Here is a 21,564-nt window from a genome sequence, read left to right on the forward strand (position 1 = left end):
GTGTCAGATTGATCCACAGTGTTCTAAAAGTCAAGGGTGAGGAGCCAGAAGTCATATCACATATTGGTATCAATGACATCCAGTAGTTAGGAAAAGGGATGAGGTCCTTACAAGAAAGAATGGGGAATTAGGTAGAAAACTGAAAAACAGGACATCCGGGGTAGTAATCTCTGAATTGCTGTCTGTGCCACATGCCAATGAAGGTAAGAATGGGATGATTTGGAAGATGAATGTGTAGTTAAGAATTGGTCTGGAGGCATCAGGTTTCTGAATCATTGAGATCTCTTCTGGGGAAGTACATATTTGTAGAAAAAGGATGGTTACACCTGAACACAAGGGGTCCAGTACCCTTGCAGGCAGGGGAGGACATTAACTAATTTGGCAGGAGGACAGAAACCGGGCTGAGGATGGGGAAATTGGTACAGAAGTAGATGCTCTGTGAGACTATGAGGATGGATAGGCAAATGATAGGGCAACATTGCAGTCAGTGAGGTGAAGTGTAATAGAAACGTAGAAAATAGGTGCAGGAGTAGGCCATTTGGCCCTTCGAGCCTGCACTGCCATTCAGTATGATCATGGCTGATCATCCAACTCAGAACCCTGTACCTGCTTTCTCTCCATACCCCCTGATCCCTTTAGCCACAAGGGCCATATCTAACTTCCTCTTAAATATAGCCAATGAACTGGCCTCAACTGTTTCCTGTGGCAGAGAATTCCACAGATTCACCACTCTCTGTGTGAAGAAGTTTTTCCTCATCTCGGTCCTAAAAGGCTTCCCCTTTATCCTTAAACTGTGACCCCTCGTTCTGGACTTCCCCAACATCGGTAACAATCTTCCTGCATCTAGCCTGTCCAATCCCTTTAGAACTTTATATGTTTCAATAAGATCCCCCCCTCAATCTTCTAAATTCCAGTAAGTATAAACCTAGTCAATCTAGTCTTTCTTCATATGAAAGTCCTGCCATCCCAGGAATCAATCTAGTGAACCCTCTCTGTACTCCCTCTATGGCAAGAATGTCTTTCCTCAGATTAGGGGACCAAAACTGCACACAATATTCTAGGTGCGGTCTCACCAAGGCCTTGTACAACTGCAGTAGAACCTCCCTGCTCCTGTACTCAAATCCTTTTGCTATGAATGCCAACATACCATTTGCCTTTTTCACCGCCTGCTGTACCTGCATGCCCACCTTCAATGACTGGTGTACAATGATACCCAGGTCTCATTGCATCTCCCCTTTTCCTAATTGGCCACTGTTCAGATAATAATCTGTTTTCCTGTTCTTGCAACCAAAGTGGATAACCTCACATTTATCCACATTAAATTGCATCTGCCATGAATTTGCCCACTCACCTAACCTATCCAAGTTACCCTGCATCCTCCTCACAGCCAACACCACCACCCAGCTTCGTGTCATCCGCAAACTTGGAGATGCTGCATTTAATTCTCTCATCTAAATCATTAATATATGTTGTAAACAACTGGGGTCCCAGCACTGAGCCTTGTGGTACCCCACTAGTCACTGCTAATATCGGAAAAAAGTCAAAAAGGGTGATGAATACAGGATAGAAGGTATTATATTTGAATACACGCATTATATGAAATAAGTTAGATGATCTTGTAGGCCAGTTGGAAACTAGCAGGAATAATGTTATGGGCATCAATCAGTCTTAGCTGAAAGAAGATCATAGTTGGGAGTTTAAAATCCAAGGATATACACTGTTTTAGGAGTTATATACAGGTCTCTGAATAGTAGCAAGGTTGTGGGATACAAATTACAATGAGAGATAGAAAAAGCATGTAAAAAGAGCAAAGTTACAATAGTCATGGGGGATTTCAATATGCAGGTAGATTGGGAAAATCAGTTTGGTGTTGGATCCCAAGAGAGGAGATTTATAGAATGCCTACAAGATGGATTTTTAGCACAGCTTGTGGGAGCTCACAAGGGAGGCTAAGGTAAAGGAACTCTTAGGAGACGATGAGAAGAAGATAAAGTCAGATATATCATGATTACTGTGGAGTAAAGGGAATTACGGACGCATGAGAGGGAAGCTGGCCAAAGTTGATTGGAAGGGGACATAATCAGGGATGATGGCAGAATAGCAATAGCTGGAGTTTCAGAAGGCCCAAAATAGATTCATCCCTAAGATACAGAGGAGATTTACCAGGATGCTGCCTGGTTTAGAGAGTATGGATTATGATCAGAGATTAAGGGAGCTAGGGCTTTACTCTTTGGAGAGGAGGAGGATGAAAGGAGACATGATAGAGGTATACAAGATATTAAGAGGAATAGATAGAGTGGACAGCCAGCGCCTCTTCCTCAGGGCACCACTGCTCAGTACAAGAGGACATGGCTTTAAGGTAAGGGATGGGAAGTTCAAGGGGGATATTTGGGGAAGGTTTTTCACTCAGAGAGTGGTTGGTGTGTGGAATGCACTGCCTGAGTCAGTGGTGGAGGCAGATACACTAATGAAGTTTAAGAGACTACTAGACAGGTATATGGAAGAATTTAAGGTGGGGGGTTATATGGGAGGCAGGGTTTGAGGGTCAGCACAACATTGTGGGCCAAAGGGCCTGTAATGTGCTGTACTATTCTATGTTCTATGTTCTATAAAGAAGTATTGTAAAGGGAGGGTGAGGAAGCCATGGGTGAAAAGAAAAGTCAGAAAAGGCATAGAAGAAAAAGAGCATAAAATATAGCAAATATTAGTGGGAAGTTAAAGGATTAGGATGCTTTTAAAGACCAAAATATGACAACCAAAAAGCTATAAGGAGAGAAAAAATGAAATATGAAGATTAGCTAGCCAATAATATTAAATAGGAAACCAAATATTTTTCAGATATATAAATAATAAAAGGGAGCTGAGAGTAGATATCAGACCACTGGAAAATGACACTGGAGAGGTGGTAATGGGAAACAGAAAAAAACAGTGGACCAAATTAGTGAGTTTTTTGCAATAGTCTTCACTGTGGAAGACACTAGCAGGATGCCAAAAATTCAAGGGTGTCAGCTAGTGTAGTTGCTATTACTAAGGAGAAGATATTTTGGAAGCTGAATGATCTGAAGTTAGATAAATCACTTGGATTAGATGGAATATACCATAGGGTTCTGAAAGAGGGAGCTGAAGTGGTTGTTCAGGCATCCGTAATGATTCATCAAGAATCACTAGATTCTGGAATGGTTCGAGAGGACTGGAGAATTGCAAATGTCACTGTACTCTTTGAGAAGGAAGGAGATAGAAGAAAGGGAATTGTCAGCTCGTTTGTCTGACCGCAGAAAGATGGTGGAGTCTATCATTAAGGATGAGGTTTCAGGGTACTGGGAGGCGCGTAAGCCAAAGTCAGCATGGTTTCATTAAGAGGGAATCTTGCCTGACAAATCTGTTGGAATTCCTTGAGGAAACAACAGGCAAGATAGGTAAAGAAGAGTCAGTGGATCAAATTCAAGTTTAATTATCATTCAACCAAATATGAATATAGCCAAATGAGACAGCGTTCCTCTGGGGCTAAGGAGCAAAAGCAAACATTGCACACCTATCAAACTAGTGAACCAAACAAAACATAGTCATGCAAAAAAACTATATATAGCCCAAGTCCCTGAGCAACATGTCCTGCAGATTAATGGTACCGTTCTTGGCAGTGTGCAGCCTATCATTCCACCAATCGAACACTAGGGCGAGCACCAACAAGGGAGGCCAGCCCCCAGTGAGCATGGGCGCCGCATTACACTGCCTCTGGTGTTTTCTCTCCTGGACAGCAGCAGCAGGCAAGTCCGTGGCTTGAGGACGAGTCCTCACTACGACAAGGCCACATAGCTTCCCCACCATCTGCTGCACCTGCAGTATTCCACCTGTGTGCAATGAGCTTCCAGTAGAAGTGGAAGAGGCAGGTTCGACTTTGTCATTTTGTTGGATAGGTATATGGACAGGAAAGGAATAGAGGGTTATGGGCTGAGTGCAGGTTGGTGGGACTATGTGAGAGTAAGTGTTCAGCATGGACTAGAAGGGCCGGGATGGCCTGTTTCTATGCTGTAATTGTGATATGGTTATTGTGAGCAGTTTTAGAGAACCACAGAATATAAGAAATCTACAGCACATTACAGGCCCTTCAGCCCACAATGCTGTGTCGACTATGTAACCTACTCCAGAAACTACCTAGAATTTCCCTACTGCATAGCCCTCTATTTTTCTAAGATTTCGTGCCCTTTATCGCAAAAGAGATATGCAGGCTTTGGAGAGGGTCCAGAAGAGTTTCAAGATAATGATTCCAGGAATGAAAGGGTTAACATATTAGATGTGTTTGATGGTTCTGGGCCTGAACCCCTGGAGTTCGGAAGGATCTCACTGAACCCTTTCTGTTTCCGAAAGGCATAGATACAGTGGATGTGGGAAGGATTTTTCCCTATGAAGGAGTCTAGGACCAGAGGGCACAGCATCAGAGTAGAAAAATGTCCATTCAGAACTGATAAGGAGGAATTTCATTAGCCAGAGGGTGGTGAATCTGTGGAATTCATTGCTGCAGATGGATGTGGAGACCAAGTCATTGAATATATTTGAAACAGAAATTTCTAGATTCTTGATTAGTCAGATTGTCGAAGGTAATGGGGAGCAGGCAGTAGAATGGGATTGAGAAAGTGTATAAATCAGCCATAATGGAATAGTGGAGCAGACTTGTTGGGCCAAATGACATAATTATGCTCCTATGTCTTATGGTCTAATGGGTCTATGGTAATGATCAACCTTGATCATGGGGCTCTCAGGTGATAGCATCCCTCCATATTGTGATTCCCTGGATATGGGGTAGCCACAAGCTGAAGCCTCAGTGGTTGGGGACCCAAGATTTGTGTCCCTGAGAGATGGGGTACCCAGCAGATGGGCCCCTGATAGTTAGGGTCCCCAGGTTTGTCCAAGTATGGTCTTCTGGTGCTGGCCTTCATGTAACACCATAGGTTCTGCTGACTCTGGAAACCCAGAGCAACACACTCAAAATGCCAGAAGGACTCAGCATGACAGGCAGCATCTATGGAGGGGAATGCATAGTCCACTTTTCGGGCCAAGACACCTCATCAGGACTGGAAAGGAAGTGGGAAAAAATCCAGAATAAGGTGGGGGAAGGGGAGGAGTTAATTCATGGGGAGGTTTCTCTTCCCAGACTGTTGTTTAAACCTTCTGCAGGATAACGTGTGTCTGAGGGAGAACTACTCTCTTGTCCTGAGGTAAGGAAGCACTTCCACCTCCATGCCCTCCCAAGGCTCTCACTCTGCAAGAGTATTTTGGTAGGGTGGTGACTCACAGGAGGGAAGCAGGTTTCACTGCTCGACATGGGCCGACACTAACCTGTTGGGACACCTCTGCTGTGTCCTGTTCTTTGGTCGGTTTCCAAGTTCTGAGAGAAATGGGCCTGCTTCTTCACTCTGCTGCATTCCTTTCCTATCTATGCACAGGCGAACACACCCAGATCTCCTCTCAGGACGAGTGACTAACAGTCAGCTCCTCCACTCCCCACCCCCCACTACATCTCCAGCTTCACACAAGGATAAGGTGAGAAACCAGCACAGCTACAGCCCTCGACCGGCTGGTGAGGTATACTGCGTCCGGTGCTCCCAGTGTGGCCTTTTATATATTGGTGAGACCCGATGCAGACTGGGAGACCGTTTCACTGAACACCTATGCTCTGTCGGCCAGAGAAAGCAGGATCTCCCAGTGGCCACACATTTTAATTTCACATCCCATTCCCATTCTGTTATGTCTATCCATGGCCTCTTCTACTGTCAAGATGAATCCAAACTCAGGGTGGAGAAACAACACCTTATATACCGGCTGGGTAGCCTCCAACCTGATAGCATGAACATTGACTTCCCTAACTTCTGTTAATGCCCCTCCTCCCCTTCTTACCCCATCCCTGACATATTTAGTTTGTTTTTTTCTCTCTCTCTGCCCATCACCCTGCCTGTTCTCCATATCCCTCTGGTGCTCCTCTCCCCCTTTCTTTCTCCCTAGGCCTCCCGTCCCATGATCCTTTCCCTTCTCCAGCTCTGTATCCCTTTTGCCAATCACCTTTCTGGCTCTCAGCTTCACCCCACCCCCTACAGTCTTCTCCTATCATTTCGCATTTCCCCCTCCCCCTCCTACTTTCAAATCTCTTAGTATCTCTCCTTTCAGTTAGTCATGTGATGCACCATCAATAACTCACACTGAGACGTAAGGCGAGATATCGGCTTTTATTGACTGGAAGAAGGAACCAGGAGTGAGTGTCTATCATACAATGTCTTGGAGACTGAGGCCGAGCGTCAGGCCTCAGATCTCCTTTAAACAGGGGCCTGTGGGAGGAGCCACAGGAGCAGTCAGCAGGGGGCGTGTCCCGACAGGCACATAGTTCACCACATCATGACGAAGAGTCTCGGCCTGAAATGTTGACAGTGCTTCTCCCTATAGATGTTGCCTAGCCTGCTGTGTCCACCAGCATTTTGTGTGTGTGGCCCTCGACCCTCAGCAGGTTGGACACAGCAGGGATGCAGAGTGGAGGAAGTTGACCCAGACAGCATTATGTGGTGAGACTGGTCTCAGTGGTGAGACGGAGAACAGTTAAAGCAGATGTGTTGCCAGTAATGTATTCAGAGTGGTGGGTGCCCAGAATGGACTGCTAGGGGCAGGGGCAGATAAAACAGAGGCGTTAAGAAGCATTTACATAAACACATGACTGTACGGGGAATGGGTTGTCCAGGCATAAGAGATTTAATTGAATTTCTTGTCATTTTGGACACAGACATGGTGGAGTTAAGTTCAAAGTGAATTTAATATCAAAGTACATTTCTACCATGTACTGCCTTGAGATTCATAAACTTGTGAGTTTTTACAGGAAAATAAAGAAATACAACAGAATTTCTGAAAAACTATATATTAGGAAAGACTGACAAACATCCAATGTGAAAAAGAAGACAAATCATGCAATTAAGAACAGTAAATAAACATACTGAGAAGGGGAAATTTTTAAAGGGAACATTGGGGGGGGGGGGGCTTCTTCATGCAGAGAGTGGTGGGAGTGTGGAATGAACTGCCAGATGAAGTGGTGAATGCAGGCTCACTTTTAACATTTAAGAAAAACTTGGACAGGTACATGGCTGAGAGGGGTTTGGAGGGATATGGGCCGGGTGCAGGTCAGTGGGACTAGGCAGAAAATGGTTTGGCACAGCCAAGAAGGGCCAAAAGGCCTGGTTCTGTGCTGTAATGTTCTATGGTTCTATGAGTTGCAGAGTACATCAAAGTGAGTCTGTCGGTTGTGTAATCTGCTCGGGGTTGAGGTGAGTGAAGTTATCCACACTGATGCAGGGCACCACAGTCACATTGCAGCTAGCACAATACTATTACAGTTCGTGATGCTTCACAGTTCAATTCTGGTGCCGTCTGTAAGGAGTTTGTACGTTCTCTCTGTTGGTTGCCTCCGGATGCTCCGGTTTCCTGCCACAGTCCAAAGGCGTACGGATTTGTCGGTTAATTGGTCATTGTAAAATTGTCCTATGATTAGGCTAGAGTTAAGCGAGTGAGTTCCTGCTTGGTGCAACTCGTTCAGTTGGAAGGGCTGTTCCGCACTCTATCTCTGAATAAATACATGCACTGGGAAGGGTCTATTCCTGTGCTGTACACTTTTGTGTTCTTCTACGCACCAACACAGAAAGCAGAAAACAACTGCACCTGCACAGAGCCTGCCGGAGTGTCCCTTCTCCCCGCATCTCTGACACTCCATCTCCCTGTGGGAGAACCCCTCCTGATAGTGACACACAGTGAGAGGGGCAATCGGATAGTGACACACAGTGAGGGGGCAATCGGGGAGTGACACACAGTGAGGGGACAATCGGAGAGTGACACACAGTGAGGGGGCAATCGGATAGTGACACACAGTGAGAGGGGCAATCGGATAGTGACACACAGTGAGGGGGCAATCGGGGAGTGACACACAGTGAGGGGGCAATCGGAGAGTGACACACAGTGAAAGGGGCAATCGGATAGTGACACACAGTGAGAGGGGCAATCGGAGAGTGACACACAGTGAGGGGGCAATCGGATAGTGACACACAGTGAGAGGGGCAATCGGAGAGTGACACACAGTGAGGGGGCAATCGGGGAGTGACGCACAGTGAGGGGGCAATCGGAGAGTGACACACAGTGAAAGGGGCAATCGGATAGTGACACACAGTGAGAGGGGCAATCGGAGAGTGACACACAGTGAGGGGGCAATCGGATAGTGACACACAGTGAGAGGGGCAATCGGAGAGTGACACACAGTGAGGGGGCAATCGGGGAGTGACGCACAGTGAGGGGGCAATCGGAGAGTGACACACAGTGAAAGGGGCAATCGGATAGTGACACACAGTGAGAGGGGCAATCGGAGAGTGACACACAGTGAGGGGGCAATCAGTGAGTGACACACAGTGAGGGGGCAATCGGATAGTGACACACAGTGAGAGGGGCAATCGGAGAGTGACACACAGTGAGGGGGCAATCGGGGAGTGACACACAGTGAGGGGGCAATCGGAGAGTGACACACAGTGAGAGGGGCAATCGGAGAGTGACACACAGTGAGGGGGCAATCAGAGAGTGACACACAGTGAGAGGGGCAATCGGAGAGTGACACACAGTGAGGGGGCAATCAGAGAGTGACACACAGTGAGGGGGCAATTGGTGAGTGACACACAGTGAGAGGGGCAATCGGAGAGTGACACACAGTGAGGGGGCAATTGGGGAGTGACACACAGTGAGGGGGCAATTGTGGAGTGACACACAGTGAGAGGGCAATCGGAGAGTGACACACAGTGAGAGGGGCAATCGGGGAGTGACACACAGTGAGGGGGCAATTGGTGAGTGACACACAGTGAGAGGGGCAATCGGAGAGTGACACACAGTGAGGGAGCAATTGGAGAGTGACACACAGTGAGGGCAATCGGGGAGTGACACACAGTGAGGGGGCAATCGGATAGTGACACACAGTGAGAGGGGCAATCGGAGAGTGATACACAGTGAGGGGGCAATTGGGGAGTGACACACAGTGAGAGGGCAATTGGAGAGTGACACACAGTGAGGGGGCAATCGTGGAGTGACACACAGTGAGAGGGCAATCGGAGAGTGACACACAGTGAGAGGGGCAATCGGGGAGTGACACACAGTGAGGGGGCAATTGGTGAGTGACACACAGTGAGAGGGGCAATCGGAGAGTGTCACACAGTGAGGGAGCAATTGGAGAGTGACACACAGTGAGGGGCAATCGGGGAGTGACACACAGTGAGGGGGCAATCGGATAGTGACACACAGTGAGAGGGTCAGTAGTGTGGGAATGTCATATAATGGAAGAGATGGTATTGAGGGAGTGTCACATAATGTGAGGGAAGGTAGTGAGGGAATTTCACATAATCGGAGAGACAGTACTGAGGGAGTTTCACATAATGGGAGGGACAGTATTGAGGGAGTGTCACTTAATGGAAGAGGCTTCTATCGATTCACCATAGAAAACATCCTCTGCTGATGAAGCACAGCTTGGTATAGCAACTACTCTGCATTTGACTGTAGAAGCCGCGGAGAGCTGTGCACACGGCTCAGAACATCAGGGAAATCAGCCTACCTTTCATTGTCTCTGTCTACATTTCTCATTGCCTCAGTAATGCGGTCAGCATAATCAAATACCCCACCCTCCCCAGACATTCTTTATTCTGCCCTCTCCCAACAGGCAGATCTTACAAAAGGCTGAAAGCACATCCCACCAGGCTGACGGTCAGCTTCTATCGTGCTGTTATAAAACTATCGAAGAGTTCAAGTACCAAAAGATAAACACTTAATCTCACAATCTACCTCATCAAGATCTCACAGACAAGAAAAAACCTGCAGATGCTGGAAATCTGAGCACACACACAAAATGCTGGAGGAACTCAGTAGGCCAGGCAACATCAATGGAAAAATGTACAGTCAACGTTTCGGGCCAAGATGTCGACCCCCGTCCTTCAAAAGGGTTTTGGCCCAAAATGTCGACTGTGCTTTTTGCCATAGATGCTGCCTGGCCTGCTGAGTTCCTCCAGCATTTTGTGTGTGTTGCTCTTTATTGCCTCCCAATGCACCATGCAATACACTGATGTGTATGAACAGTTTGCAAGAGAAGTGTTTCACTGTACCTCTGTGTATCTGACAATAATATATCATTTGCAATTCCAGTACTGAGGGAGGGTCACACTGTGGAAGTGGAGAGCTCTGCCTGCCCTTTTACTGAGGATATGTTCATGCCCAGCTGTCCTTAGAGAAGGAGCATGTGGTCACAACGGGGATTTCCAGGAGCGGTGGAGCTGCTCAGAATTCAACTGTCATTTTAATCTGAGTGTACTCACTGACTTGTAAATACTGAACGTTTGTACCTTTGCATTTGTAGTGTAAATAAACATTTACAGTTTTGTAAAAAATGGGGATGGTGACATTCCTCACTGTTCAGAAATGCTCCCCTAACTTCGTGCAGATAGAAGGGAATTGACTTCATTTGGCATCCTGTTCTGTGTCTGAGCTTTTAGACCTCTAGGTAGAAGAGCAGAGCCTGCAGGCTGGGGCTGGCACAGACTGAATGGGTTAAATAGCTAGCCATACAGTACAGAAACAGGCCCTTTGGCCCAACTGGTCTATGCTGACCCAGGCTCCACCTAGACTAGTTCCATTTGCACATGTTTGTCCGTATCCCCCTAAACCAGGCGTTCACAATCTGGCATAAAAACTAGGGGGGGGGGGGGAACCACTGCTCTAAACATTTCCTACCCATGCACCTGTCAAGTGTCTTTTAAATGCTGTTAATGTACCTTCCACAAACACATCCTCTGGCAGCTCGCTCCATGACTGACCACTCCTTGTGTAAATGTTACTCCTAAAGTTCCTATTAAATCTTCCCCGCTCAACTTAAACCCGAGCTCTCCAGTTTTTGGTTTCACCAAATGTGGAATTAGAAAAAGCTGTGTCTGTTCACTCTGTTTGCACTTCATAATGAACACAGCCCTGTAAGAGTGCAAGAAAATAGCACCCATCTTCAAGTTCTCCCACTATCCAGGCCACAATCTCTTCAAGTTCTCCCTCCATCCAGGCCATGCTCTCTTCAAATTCTCCCACTATCCAGGCCACTCTCTCTTCAAGTTCTCCCACTATCCAGGCCACAATCTCTTCAAGGACTCCCTCTATCCAGGCCATGCTCTCCTCAAGGACTCCCACTATTCAGGCCATGCTCTCCTCAAGGACTCCCACTATCCAGGCCATGTTTTCTTGAAGGACTCCCTCTATCCAGACCACACTCACTTCAAGGACTCCCTCTATCCAGGTCATGCTCACTTCAAGGACTCCCTCTATCCAGGCCATGCTCTCTTCAAGTTCTCCCTCTATCCAGGCCATGCACTCTTCAGTAACAGTTTGTTACAGTGAGCCCCCGAATCAGTTTGTTACAGAGATCTCCAAATCGGTTGGTTACAGTGAGCCTCAAATCGGTTTGTTACAGTGATCTCCAAATCGGTTTGTTTCAGTGATCAACAAATCGGTTTGTTACAGTGATCTCCAAATCGGTTTGTTACAGTGATCCTCAAAACAGTTTGTTACAGTGAGCCCCAAATCGGTTTCTTACAGTGATCATCAAATCGGTTTGTTACAGTGATCCCCAAATCGGTTTGTTACAGTGAGCACCAATTCGGTTTGTTACAGTGATCTCCAAATCGGTTTGTTACAGTGAGCCCCCAAATCGGTTTGTTACAGTGAGCCCCCAAATTGCTTTGTTACAGTGCTGTCCAAATCGGTTTGTTACAGTGAGCCCCCAAATCGGTTTGTTACAGTGAGCCCTCAAATTGGTTTGTTACAGTGAGCCCCAAATCGGATTTTTACAGTGAGCCCCCAAATCTGTTTGTTACAGTGATCCCCCAAATCGGTTTGTTACTGTGATCTCCAAATCGGTTTGTTACTGTGATCTCCAAATCTGATTGTTACAGTGATACCCAAATCGGTTTGTAAAAGTGATCCCTAAATCGTTTTTTTACAGTAATCCCTCAAATGGGTTTGTGCCAGTGATCTCCAAATCAGTTTGTTACAGTGATCTCCAAATCGGTTTGTTACAGTGATCTCCAAATCTGCTTGTTACAGTGCTGTCCAAATCGGCTTGTTACAGTGAGCCCCCAAATCGGTTTGTCACAGTGAGCCCCCAAATTGGTTTGTTACAGTGCTGTCCAAATCGGTTTGTTACAGTGAGCCCCCAAATCGGTTTGTTAGAGTGAGCCCCCAAATTGGTTTGTTACAGTAATCCCCAAATCGGTTTGTTACAGTAATCTCCAAATAGGTTTGTTACAGTGCTCCCCAAATCGGTTTGTTACAGTGATCTCCAAATTGAGTTGTTCCAGTGATCTCCAAATCGGTTGGTTACAGTGAGCCTGAAATTGGTTTGTTACAGTGATCTCCAAATTGGTTGGTTACAGTGAGCCTGAAATTGGTTTGTTACACTGATCTCCAAATCGGTTTGTTACAGTGATCCTCAAATCGGTTTTTGCAGTGCTCCCCAAATCGGTTTGTTACAGTGATCTAATCAGTTTGTTACAGTGATCCCCAAAACAGTTTGTTACAGTGAGCCCCAAATCGGTTTGTTACAGTGATCTCCAAATCTGTTTGTTACAGTGATCCCCAAATCAGTTTGTTACAGTGATCCTCAAATCGGTTTGTTACAGTGATCCCCAATCACTTTCTTACAGTGAGCACCAAATCGGTTTGTTACTGTGATCTCCAAATCGGTTGGTTACAGTGAGCCACAAATCGGTTTGTTACAGTGATCTCCAATTCGGTTTGTTTCAGTGATCACCAAATCGGTTTGTTACAGTGATCTCCAAATCGGTTTCTTACAGTGATCCTCAAAACAGTTTGTTACAGTGAGCCCCAAATCGGTTTGTTACAGTGATCTCCAAATCTGTTTGTTACAGTGATCCCCAAATCGGTTTGTTACAGTGATCCTCAAATCGGTTTGTTACAGTGATCTCCAAATCGGTTTGTTACAGTGAGCCCCCAAATCGGTTTGTTACAGTGAGCCCCCAAATTGCTTTGTTACAGTGCTGTCCAAATCGATGTGTTACAGTGAGCCCCCAAATTGGTTTGTTACAGTGATCCTCAAATCGGTTTGTTACAGTGATCCCCAAATCGGTTTGTTACAGTGAACCCTCAATTCGGTTTGTTACTGTGATCTCCAAATCTGATTGTTACAGTGATACCCAGATCGGTTTGTAAAAGTGATCCCTAAATCGTTTTTTTACAGTGATCCCTCAAATGGGTTTGTTCCAGTGAACTCCAAATCGGTTTGTTACAGTGACCTCCAAATCGATTTGTTACAGTGATGTCCAAATCGATTTGTTACAGTGATCTCCAAATCGGTTTGTTACAGTCAGCCCCAAAACGGTTTGTTACACTGAGACCCAAATCAGTTTGTTACAGTGATTTCCAAATCGGTTTGTTACAGTGCTGTCGAAATCTGTTTGTTACAGTGAGCCCCCAAATCGGATTGTTACAGTGATCTCCAAATCGGTTTGTTACAGTGATCTCCAAATCGGTTTGTTACAGTGATCCTCAAAACAGTTTGTTACAGTGATCTCCAAATCGGTTTGTTACAGTGAGCCCCCAAATCGGTTTGTTAGAGTGAGCCCCCAAATTGGTTTGTTACAGTAATCCCCAAATCGGTTTGTTACAGTAATCTCCAAATAGGTTTGTTACAGTGCTCCCCAAATCGGTTTGTTACAGTGATCTCCAAATTGAGTTGTTCCAGTGATCTCCAAATCGGTTTGTTACAGTGACCTCCAAATCGATTTGTTACAGTGATCTCCAAATCTGTTTGTTACAGTAATCCCGAAATCGGTTTTTTACTGTGATCTCCAAATCCGTTTGTTACAGTTAGCCCCAAATCGGTTTGTTACAGTGATCTCCAAATCGGTTTGTTACAGTGATCTCCAAATTGGTTGGTTACAGTGAGCCTGAAATTGGTTTGTTACAGTGATCTCCAAATTGGTTGGTTACAGTGAGCCTGAAATTGGTTTGTTACACTGATCTCCAAATCGGTTTGTTACAGTGATCCTCAAATCGGTTTTTGCAGTGCTCCCCAAATCGGTTTGTTACAGTGATCTAATCAGTTTGTTACAGTGATCCCCAAAACAGTTTGTTACAGTGAGCCCCAAATCGGTTTGTTACAGTGATCTCCAAATCTGTTTGTTACAGTGATCCCCAAATCAGTTTGTTACAGTGATCCTCAAATCGGTTTGTTACAGTGATCCCCAATCACTTTCTTACAGTGAGCACCAAATCGGTTTGTTACTGTGATCTCCAAATCGGTTTTGTTACAGTCAGCCCCAAATCGGTTTGTTACAGTGAGCCCCCAAATCGGTTTGTTACAGTGATCTCCAAATCGGTTGGTTACAGTGAGCCACAAATCGGTTTGTTACAGTGATCTCCAATTCGGTTTGTTTCAGTGATCACCAAATCGGTTTGTTACAGTGATCTCCAAATCGGTTTCTTACAGTGATCCTCAAAACAGTTTGTTACAGTGAGCCCCAAATCGGTTTGTTACAGTGATCTCCAAATCTGTTTGTTACAGTGATCCCCAAATCGGTTTGTTACAGTGATCCTCAAATCGGTTTGTTACAGTGATCTCCAAATCGGTTTGTTACAGTGAGCCCCCAAATCGGTTTGTTACAGTGAGCCCCCAAATTGCTTTGTTACAGTGCTGTCCAAATCGATGTGTTACAGTGAGCCCCCAAATTGGTTTGTTACAGTGATCCTCAAATCGGTTTGTTACAGTGATCCCCAAATCGGTTTGTTACAGTGAACCCCCAATTCGGTTTGTTACTGTGATCTCCAAATCTGATTGTTACAGTGATACCCAGATCGGTTTGTAAAAGTGATCCCTAAATCGTTTTTTTACAGTGATCCCTCAAATGGGTTTGTTCCAGTGAACTCCAAATCGGTTTGTTACAGTGAGCCCCCAAATTGCTTTGTTACAGTGCTGTCCAAATCGGTTTGTTACAGTGATCCCCAAATCGGTTTGTTACAGTGATCTCCAAATCGGTTTGTTACAGTGATCCTCAAAACAGTTTGTTACAGTCAGCTCCAAATCGGTTTGTTACAGTGAGCCTAAAATCAGTTTGTTACAGTGACCCCAAATCGGTTTGTTACAGTCAGCCCCAAATCGGTTTGTTACAGTGAGCACGAAATCGGTTTGTTACAGTGATCTCGAAATCGGTCTGTTACACTGAGCCCCCAAATCGGTTTGTTACAGTCAGCACCCAAATTGCTTTGTTACAGTGCTGTCCAAATCGGTTTGTTAGAGTGAGCCCCCAAATCTGTGTGTTACAGTGATCCCCCAAATTGGTATGTTACGGTGATCTCCAAATCGGTTTGTTACTGTGATCTCCAAATCTGATTGTCACAGTGATACCCAAATCGGTTTGTTACAGTGATCTCCAAAGCGGTTTGTTACAGTGATCTCCAAATTGGTTGGTTACAGTGAGCCTGAAATCGGTTTGTTACACTGATCTCCAAATCGGTTTGTTTCAGTGATCACCAAATCTGTTTGTTACAGTGATCTCCAAATCGGTTTGTTACAGTGATCCTCAAATCGGTTTTGGCAGTGCTCCCCAAATCGGTTTGTTACACTGATCTCCAAATCGGTTTGTTACAGTGATCTAATCGGTTTGTTACAGTGATCCCCAAAACAGTTTGTTACAGTGAGCCCCAAATCGGTTTGTTACAGTGATCTCCAAATCTGTTTGTTACAGTGATCCCCAAATCGGTTTGTTACAGTGAACCTCAAATCGGTTTGTTACAGTGATCCCCAATCACTTTCTTACAGTGAGCACCAAATCGGTTTGTTACAGTGATCTCCAAATCGATTGGTTACAGTGAGCCACAAATCGGTTTGTTACAGTGATCTCCAATTCGGTTTGTTTCAGTGATCACCAAATCGGTTTGTTACAGTGATCTCCAAATCGGTTTCTTACAGTGATTCTCAAAACAGTTTGTTACAGTGAGCCCCAAATCGGTTTGTTACAGTGATCTCCAAATCTGTTTGTTACAGTGATCCCCAAATAGGTTTGTTACTGTGATCCTCAAATCGGTTTGTTACAGTGATCTCCAAATCGGTTTGTTACAGTGAGCCCCCAAATCGGTTTGTTACAGTGAGCCCCCAAATTGCTTTGTTACAGTGCTGTCCAAATCGATGTGTTACAGTGAGCCCCCAAATTGGTTTGTTACAGTGAGCCCCAAATCGGATTGTTACAGTGAGCCCCCAAATCGGTTTGTTACTGTGATCTCCAAATCGGTTTGTTACTGTGATCTCCAAATCGGTTTGTTACAGTGACCTGTAAATCGATTTGTTACAGTGATGTCCAAATCGATTTGTTACAGTGATCTCCAAATCGGTTTGTTACAGTCAGCCCCAAATCAGTTTGTTACAGTGATTTCCAAATCGGTTTGTTACAGTGATCTCCAAATTGGTTGGTTACAGAGAGCCTGAAATCGGTTTGTTACACTGATCTCCAAATCGGTTTGTTTCAGTGATCACCAAATCTGTTTGTTACAGTGATCCCCAAATCGGTTTGTTACAGTGATCCTCAAAACAGTTTGTTACAGTCAGCCCCAAATCGGTTTGTTACAGTGAGCCTAAAATCAGTTTGTTACAGTGACCCCAAATCGGTTTGTTACAGTCAGCCCCAAATCGGTTTGTTACAGTGATCACCAAATCGGTTTGTTACAGTGATCCCCAAATCGGTTTGTTACAGTGATCTCCAAATCTGTTTGTTACAGTGCTGTCCAAATCGGTTTGTTACAGTGAGCCCCCAAATCTGTTTGTTACAGTGATCCCCCAAATTGGTTTGTTACTGTGATCTCCAAATCGGTTTGTTACTGTGATCTACAAATCTGATTGTCACAGTGAGCCCCAAATCGGTTTGTTACAGTGATCCTCAAATCGGTTTGTTACACTGATCCCCAATCACTTTGTTACAGTGAGCACCAAATCGGTTTGTTACTGTGATCTCCAAATCGGTTTTGTTACAGTCAGCCCCAAATCGGTTTGTTACAGTGAGCCCCCAAATCGGTTTGTTACAGTGATCTCCAAATCGGTTGGATACAGTGAGCCACAAATCGGTTTGTTACAGTGATCTCCAATTCGGTTTGTTTCAGTGATCACCAAATCGGTTTGTTACAGTGATCTCCAAATCTGTTTGTTACAGTGATCCCCAATCGGTTTGTTACAGTGATCCTCAAATCGGTTTGTTACAGTGATCTCCAAATCGGTTTGTTACATTGAGCCCCGAAATTGCTTTGTTACAGTGCTGTCCAAATCGATGTGTTACAGTGAGCCCCCAAATTGGTTTGTTACAGTGAGCCCCAAATTGGTTTGTTACAGTGAGCCCCCAAATCGGTTTGTTACAGTGAGCCCCCAAATTGCTTTGTTACAGTGCTGTCCAAATCGATGTGTTACAGTGATCCCCCAAATCGGTTTGTTACTGTGATCTCCAAATCGGTTTGTTACTGTGATCTCCAAATGTGATTGTTACAGTGATACCCAAATCGGTTTGTAAAAGTGATCCCTAAATCGTTTTTTTACAGTGATCCCTCAAATGGGTTTTTGCCAGTGATCTCCAAATCAGTTTGTTACAGTGATCTCCAAATTGGTTTGTTACAGTGATCTCCAAATCGGTTGGTTACAGTGAGCCTCAAATCGGTTTGTTACAGTGATCCCCAAATTATGTTTGTTACACTGATCTCCAAATCGGTTTGTTACAGTGATCCTCAAATCGCTTTGTTACATTCATCCCCCAAATCGGTTTGTTACAGTGATCCCCAAATCGGATTGTTACAGTGATCTCCAAATCGGTTTGTTACAGTGACCTCCAAATCGATTTGTTACAGTGATCTCCAAATCGATATGTTACAGTGATCTGCAAATCGATTTGTTACAGTCAGCCCCAAATCGGTTTCTTACACTGAGCCCCCAAATCAGTTTTTTTATAGTGATTTCCAAATCGGTTTGTTACAGTGATCTCCAAATCGGTTGGTTACAGTGAGCCTCAAATCGGTTTGTTACAGTGATCCCCAAATCGGTTTGTTACAGTGATCACCAAATCGGTTTGTTACAGTGATCTCCAAATCGGTTTGTTACAGTGATCCTCAAAACAGTTTGTTACAGTGGGCCCCAAATCGGTTTGTTACAGTGATCCTCAAATCGGTTTGTTACAGTGATCTCCAAATCGGTTTGTTACAGTGATCCTCAAAACAGTTTGTTACAGTGGGCCCCAAATCGGTTTGTTACAGTGATCCTCAAATCGGTTTGTTACAGTGATCCCAAAATCGGTTTGTTACAATGAGCACCAAATCGATTTGTTACAGTGATCTCAAAATCGGTTTGTTACAGTGAGCCCCCAAATCGGTTTGTTACAGTGAGCCCCCAAATTGCTTTGTTACAGTGCTGTCCAAATCGGTTTGTTACACTGAGCCCCCAAATCGGTTTGTTACAGTGAGCCCCAAATCGGATTGTTACACTGAGCCCCCAAATCTGTTTGTTACAGTTATCCCCCAAATCGATTTGTTACAGTGATCTCCAAATCGGTTTGTTACTGTGATCTCCAAATCTGATTGTCACAGTGATACCCAAATCGGTTTGTTACATTGATCCCTAAATCGATTTTTTACAGTGATCCCTCAAATGGGTTTGTTACAGTGATCCCCAAATCGGTTTGTTACAGTGATCTCCAAATCTGTTTGTTACAGTGTTGTCCAAATCGGTTTGTTACAGTGAGCCCCCAAATCGGTTTGTCACAGTGAGCCCCCAAATTGGTTTGTTACAGTGCTGTCCAAATCGGTTTGTTACAGTGAGCCCCCAAATCGGTTTGTTAGAGTGAGCCCCCAAATTGGTTTGTTACATGATCCCCAAATCGGTTTGTTACAGTGATCTCCAAATCGGTTTGTTACAGTTAGCCCCCAAATCGGTTTGCTACAGTGATCTCCAAATCGGTTTGTTACAGTTAGCCCCCAAATTGGTTTGTTACTGTGATCTCCAAATCGGTTTGTTACTGTGATCTCCAAATCTGATTGTCACAGTGATACCCAAATCGGTTTGTTACTGTGATCCCCAAATCGGTTTGTTACACTGATCTCCAAATCGGTTTGTTACAGTGATCCTCAAATCGCTTTGTTACATTCATCCCCCAAATCGGTTTGTTACAGTGATCCCCAAATCGGATTGTTACAGTGATCTCCAAATCGGTTGGTTACAGCGAGCCTCAAATCGGTTTGTTACAGTGATCTCCAATTCGGTTTGTTTCAGTGATCACCAAATCGGTTTGTTACAGTGATCTCCAAATCGGTTTGTTACAGTGATCCTCAAATCGGTTTGTTACAGTGATCTCCAAATCGGTTTGTTACAGTGATCCTCAAAACAGTTTGTTACAGTGGGCCCCAAATCGGTTTGTTACAGTGATCCTCAAATCGGTTTGTTACAGTGATCCCAAAATCGGTTTGTTACAATGAGCACCAAATCGATTTGTTACAGTGATCTCTAAATCGGTTTGTTACAGTGAGCCCCCAAATCGGTTTGTTACAGTGAGCCCCCAAATTGCTTTGTTACAGTGCTGTCCAAATCGGTTTGTTACACTGAGCCCCCAAATCGGTTTGTTACAGTGAGCCCCAAATCGGATTGTTACACTGAGCCCCCAAATCTGTTTGTTACAGTTATCCCCCAAATCGATTTGTTACTGTGATCTCCAAATCGGTTTGTTACTGTGATCTCCAAATCTGATTGTCACAGTGATACCCAAATCGGTTTGTTACATTGATCCCTAAATCGATTTTTTACAGTGATCCCTCAAATGGGTTTGTTACAGTGATCCCCAAATCGGTTTGTTACAGTGATCTCCAAATCTGTTTGTTACAGTGCTGTCCAAATCGGTTTGTTACAGTGAGCCCCCAAATCGGTTTGTTAGAGTGAGCCCCCAAATTGGTTTGTTACATGATCCCCAAATCGGTTTGTTACAGTGATCTCCAAATCGGTTTGTTACAGTTAGCCCCCAAATCGGTTTGTTACAGTGATCTCCAAATCGGTTTGTTACAGTTAGCCCCCAAATTGGTTTGTTACTGTGATCTCCAAATCGGTTTGTTACTGTGATCTCCAAATCTGATTGTCACAGTGATACCCAAATCGGTTTGTTACTGTGATCCCCAAATCGGTTTGTTACACTGATCTCCAAATCGGTTTGTTACAGTGATCCTCAAATCGCTTTGTTACATTCATCCCCCAAATCGGTTTGTTACAGTGATCCCCAAATCGGATTGTTACAGTGATCTCCAAATCGGTTTGTTACAGTGACCTCCAAATCGTTTTGTTACAGTGATCTCCAAATCGATTTGTTACAGTGATCTCCAAATCGATTTGTTACAGTCAGCCCCAAATCGGTTTGTTACACTGAGCCCCCAAATCAGTTTTTTTATAGTGATTTCCAAATCGGTTTGTTACAGTGATCTCCAAACCGGTTGGTTACAGTGAGCCTCAAATCGGTTGGTTACAGTGAGCCTCAAATCGGTTTGTTACAGTGATCCCCAAATCGGTTTGTTACAGTGATCACCAAATCGGTTTGTTACAGTGATCTCCAAATCGGTTTGTTACAGTGATCCACAAAACAGTTTGTTACAGTGGGCCCCAAATCGGTTTGTTACAGTGATCCTCAAATCGGTTTGTTACAGTGATCTCCAAATCGGTTTGTTACAGTGATCCTCAAAGCAGTTTGTTACAGTGGGCCCCAAATCGGTTTGTTACAGTGATCCTCAAATCGGTTTGTTACAGTGATCCCAAAATCGGTTTGTTACAATGAGCACCAATTCGGTTTGTTACATTGATCCCAAAATCGGTTTGTTACAATGAGCACCAAATCGATTTGTTACAGTGATCTCAAAATCGGTTTGTTACAGTGATCTCCAAATCGGTTTGTTACAGTTAGCCCCCAAATCGGTTTGTTACAGTGATCTCCAAATCGGTTTGTTACAGTTAGCCCCCAAATTGGTTTGTTACTGTGATCTCCAAATCGGTTTGTTACTGTGATCTCCAAATCTGATTGTCACAGTGATACCCAAATCGGTTTGTTACTGTGATCCCCAAATCGGTTTGTTACACTGATCTCCAAATCGGTTTGTTACAGTGATCCTCAAATCGCTTTGTTACATTCATCCCCCAAATCGGTTGGTTACAGTGAGCCTCAAATCGGTTTGTTACAGTGATCCCCAAATCGGTTTGTTACAGTGATCACCAAATCGGTTTGTTACAGTGATCTCCAAATCGGTTTGTTACAGTGATCCTCAAAACAGTTTGTTACAGTGGACCCCAAATCGGTTTGTTACAGTGATCCTCAAATCGGTTTGTTACAGTGATCTCCAAATCGCTTTGTTACAGTGATCCTCAAAACAGTTTGTTACAGTGGGCCGCAAATCGGTTTGTTACAGTGATCCTCAAATCGGTTTGTTACAGTGATCCCAAAATCGGTTTGTTACAATGAG

This window comes from Hypanus sabinus, chromosome 6 (genome assembly GCF_030144855.1).
Source record: "Hypanus sabinus isolate sHypSab1 chromosome 6, sHypSab1.hap1, whole genome shotgun sequence".
NCBI lineage: Eukaryota > Metazoa > Chordata > Chondrichthyes > Myliobatiformes > Dasyatidae > Hypanus > Hypanus sabinus.